Source organism: Ostrinia nubilalis, chromosome 23, assembly GCF_963855985.1.
Source record: "Ostrinia nubilalis chromosome 23, ilOstNubi1.1, whole genome shotgun sequence".
NCBI lineage: Eukaryota > Metazoa > Arthropoda > Insecta > Lepidoptera > Crambidae > Ostrinia > Ostrinia nubilalis.
The window spans coordinates 2,006,111-2,011,050 of NC_087110.1; the positions used below are offsets into that span (position 1 = coordinate 2,006,111).

A 4,940-nucleotide genomic window follows, 5' to 3' on the forward strand; every position below is an offset into this window, starting at 1 on the left:
AATTGTTTAGACAAGTTCAGATTTTTTATGGTTCTTGCATTATTAATTGTGTATGAAGTAGAAGTATACTTTCCTTTAATTTTGAAACTGACAAAACGAGTTTTATCCTCCCTAGACATTCCTCCTACTCCTTGAACCCGTACACGACCTTCTGGTCCACTCAAACCCAAACGATCAGCAATGTCTGAGTCAATTAACGTAGCTGTGGAACCGTCATCCAAAAGAGCTAACGTCTCTACCTCACCTAAAGGGCCGCTAACTATGACCGGTAACACTTTTAGTAAAACTTTCTGAGACTGGAACGGTTCATGGGAACTCGCGTAGGTAGAGTTGTTATCGACTGTACTCGATGGTTGAGTCGTTGTGGATTTTTCCAAAGGAGTATTAGTTTCAGTTGAGAAAACTTTTTGTTGTGGCGTAGGCGTTACTTTTTGGTGTGACGTTGACGTCTGTCGAACTGGCATGTTAGCACCATGCAGTAATTTATGATGAAAATACTGACAGCCGTCAATGTCACATCGACCAGACTTACATTTACGCCAAAGATGACGTTTCTCACCTAAACAATAAAAACATCGGCGAGATTTGCAAATAAAAATCATTCTTTCGTCTGCGGAAACGTTTTTAAATTTAGGACAATCAGCCAAAACATGTTTACCGTTACAAAAACCGCATACTCCAGAATCATGTATGTTAGGGATATATTAAGTCCGCTACAGAGCAATAAATACAGTGGTTGGTAGTAACATAATAAATATATTGGTATCAAAGCACACGTAGAATATTTACAATAGAGAGTTCGGCACAGCCATTACACAGCTAAAGACAACATCACATTTGAATATAAATGACAGTTCTATCATAGCGGTTCCAGCTAGCCAGCTCTACGTTATACAGCATGAAGGTGCTCATCAACACACCCCCTCAACTCATGCTTTATACAAGGCACTAGAGTACGCGCAACCCTAACCCTTTACTCAGCAAGTGATGCCTTATACGAGGCAAAGGTTTGGTGAAAATATCTGCCAGCATATTTTCAGTTGCCAAATGTTCTAAAGTTATCGACTTATTGTCACGCAGCACATCCCTTTTAAAGAAATGCCTAATGTCGATGTGCTTACTTTTCGCGTGATAAACACCGTGATCTTCAGCTAGACAGATAGCAGCCAAGTTATCAGCATGCATGCTTACCTTAGACCAATGGTGAAGACCAAGTTCCTTCAGTAAGCCATTCAAATACACTGCTTCTTTCATAGCTTCCGCTAAACTTACAAATTCAGCCTCACAAGTCGACGTCGCAACGATGCGTTGCTTTTGTGATGCCCATGAGATACCTGCTCCGCCTAAAATGAAAACATAGCCGGTAAAAGATCGTCTATCTGTTTCACAGTTACCCCAATCTGCATCCGCATAACCTTGAATGCACTTACCCATCGGTTTAAATGTTAAACCCTGAGTAATCGTACCTTTTAGGTACCTAAGGATCCGCTTTGCAGCTCTCCAATGAGTTTCCTGAGGATTCTCTGAAAATTGTGCGAGTTTTGCCGTCGCGTTCGCGATATCTGGTCTAGTCGCTACGCTCAAGAACATAAGTGCCCCTATGAGTTCTCGGAACGGAAAAGACTTTCCTCCTTCATCCTTCTCTTTGCCACTCATAGCTATCTTTCCCATCTCCATTGGAGTTTGTACAGGATTACAGTCCTCCATGTTAAATCTCTTCAAAATGGTCTTTACATATCTCTCCTGTGACATGTGATATTCATTACCATTTTTCTTTATGTCGATCCCTAGACAAAAGGTTGCTTGGCCAAAGTCCTTTAGTTCAAACCTCTTTGCCAGTTCCTGCTTGAATTTATTTATGGTTTCTCTCTTGCGTGAAGCAATTAATATATCATCAACATAGATAACGACAAATAGGTCTGCTCCATTATTGTCACATTTATGATACATACAAGGTTCACTCACTGTTGGTCTCAAACCCATTTCTCTAAGTTTCATGTCCAGTTTCATATTCCACTGTCTTCCAGCTTGCTTGAGACCATATAACGACTTCTTCAAAAGACAGGTGTCACCCCCTGCTTTCATATTCTCAAGCATTTTCACAGCTCTTTTGCCTATTTCGCTTTTTCTGCCATCCAAGCTTATCAGCTTTTCTAAACTTTCTTTCAGCAGTTCTGGAATTCTCATATAAATATTCTCATCAAGATCTCCATTTAAATAAGCAGTATTTATATCTATCTGATCTATGTCCATGCCCATTTCAGCTGCTAAAGCAATCAATAGACGAACCGTTGCTATCCTAGCAACTGGGGCGAATGTCTTGAAGTAATCCAGACCATGTTGTTGACTATATCCTTTCGCGACAAGCCTGGCCTTCTTCTTTTCTGTTAAATCAACATTTACCTTCGTTGTTAACACATATCGACATCCAATGACATTTCGATCAGGTGGTTTCTTTACTATTTTCCATGTATCATTCTTCACTAAACTTCTTAACTCTGATAAAATTGCTTCTTCCCATTTGACTTTTTCATCACTTCCCAAAGCTTCCTTCAAAGTTGTCTCAATAGCTCCAGCAAAATCATCACAGTCACCATATTCTTCTTCCTGTGACTCACTGTCACTATTCTCTGTTTCTCTAACTTCAACCATATTAAAGATTTTGCGGGGGCGCCCAACGTGTCCTCTCTCAATCCTAGGTCTTCCAGGGCCTCTTTTCAAAGTGATATTCCAGTCAAATGTCTCATTTCTATCAGTAGTACTAGTAACTTCCGTATCTTCTGTGTTTAGTTCGTTTCTGAACGGTACATCTTGAGATCGATCTATTGGAACTTGAATATTCGAAGGTTGATCACTAAAGTGTGAACTACATTGTCTGTTGGACAATTCAAACTCGATAGTCTTCCTTTTATCAACACTATCTTGTTCACATTGCAGCTCAATAGATGGTTCTTTCAAAACTTCACTTTCAGTTTTCTTATCTTCCTGAAACTTGACGTCTCTTGACACCACTATTTTTCTTTTCTCGGATATCCACACCCTATAGCCACCAGATTCAGCCGGGTAGCCCACAAAAATGCCGGGAGAACTTCGTGCTGCGAACTTATCCTTTCCTGGCTCCTTTTCCAAAACATGAACTTTCGCACCGAATGTTCTGAAATAACCAATATTTACAGGTTTATTAAACAATTTTTCATATGGAATTTCTCCATTCAAGCTGCTAGTCGGACATCTGTTACGCAAATAACACGCGGTTGCAATAGCTTCCGCCCAAAAACTTGCTGGTAGACCAGAGGATAATAACATACATCTTGCCTTCTCCAGTAAGGTGCGATTCATCCGTTCTGCAATTCCATTACTCTGCGGTGAATACGGCGTAGTCAACCTCTTTTTTATTCCATTTTCTTGTAAAAATTTCGAAAAATCACTATTCACAAATTCCTTGCCATTATCGGAATGGAAATATTTTATTTGTTTACCTGTCAAATTTTCGATCTGACATTTAAATATTTTAAACTTTGACAAGACGTCACTTTTATTTTTCAACATAAAAACTTCACACCAACGAGTACAATCATCAATAAATGTAACAAAATATTTGTTTCCCGCATTTGATTGAACTCTCATTGGGCCTACCACATCAGAATAAATTATTTTTAACTTTTCGTCACATGGCTGACTGGACTTCACAAAAGGCAACGCAACCATCTTTCCCTTAGCACACACATCACAATCGCGCAATTCAGTATCAGACTTGGTGGCGTCTATACCCGATTTCTTCAGTACTTTCATAAGATCCCTAGCATTCAAATGTCCCATACGCTCATGCCATCTACACAAATCCACATCCTTATCTGATACTACAGATGCCGAAGCATCCTGCTCTCTCAGGTAATACAAATTACCTCTACGATCAGCAGTCAACTTAACTTCACCATCCTTAGTTGCATATGCTACATCACGTTTAAAAGTGACTATACAACCTCGATCAGTAAGTTTAGAAATCGAAATTAAGTTACTACGTAGATCAGGAACTAACAACGTATCTTCAAATTGGATTTTTCGCGTAATATCATCGTTACATGCTAATATCTTGACAGTACCCTTACCTTGCACGGTTGTCAAAGAATCAGTGGCTAATTTCAATTGTTGGTTACTTGGCAATATTTTATCAAACCTGCTTGCGTTGTTACACATGTGCGAGCTGCAACCGCTATCAAACAACCATTCCTGATGAAGACGCTTGGAATCAATAGCTAAACAGTTATCTGAAACATGATACACAGTTAAAGCTTCATGTTCTACAGTCGAACACGACTCAACGCAACTAGATTCTGAAGGTTTCTGTTCTGAAGCCTGAGAAGACTTCTTTTTCATGCAATCGGATGCCTTATGTCCAAAGTTATGACATTTGAAACATTTATACTTAAATTTTGTTTCAGGTCCAGTCCCATTCTTCTTCTGATGTTTATTTATATACATAGCTCCTTCTATCCTCTCAACTTGGGTATTGCCTCTCGAACTGTATTCTTCGATAATTTTCACCCTAAGTTGTTCAGGCTTTGGCAGCTCGTCTCTACTTTCAATGGCGCATCTGAAGTTCTCATAGCTTGCTGGTAAACTATACAGCAACATAATCGCTAAAAGATCATCATGGATCACGATGTCCATTTCTTCTAACTTATCGACAGCTTCAAAAAATAAATCAAGATGTTCGCATACGTTCTGATCCTCACTCATCTTGTGTAGCATGAGCCTTTTCATCAGGGTCGCTTTTTTCGCAGGTCCACGTGATACGAACAGACTCTCTAATTTCAGCCAAACCTCTCGTGCAGTCTTCAATCTTTTCACATGATGAACAACACTCGGATCCAATGACAAAATCAACTCCGATCTTGCCTTTCTGTCAGCAAAATCCCATGCTGTTGATAATGTCTCAT

The 4,940-nt window shown here is 39.5% G+C and overlaps 1 long non-coding RNA gene across 1 annotated transcript; it reads right to left on the reverse strand.

Annotated features, from left to right (window-relative positions):
• Positions 1-3,014: 3,014 nt before the first annotated feature.
• Positions 3,015-4,375, reverse strand: LOC135083511 (uncharacterized). The gene is made up of 2 exons (XR_010259627.1): positions 3,309-4,375; positions 3,015-3,154 (listed from the first exon to the last, which is right to left on the reverse strand). It is a non-coding gene; the product is annotated as an uncharacterized LOC135083511 (long non-coding RNA).
• Between the last annotated feature and the right edge of the window lie 565 nt (positions 4,376-4,940).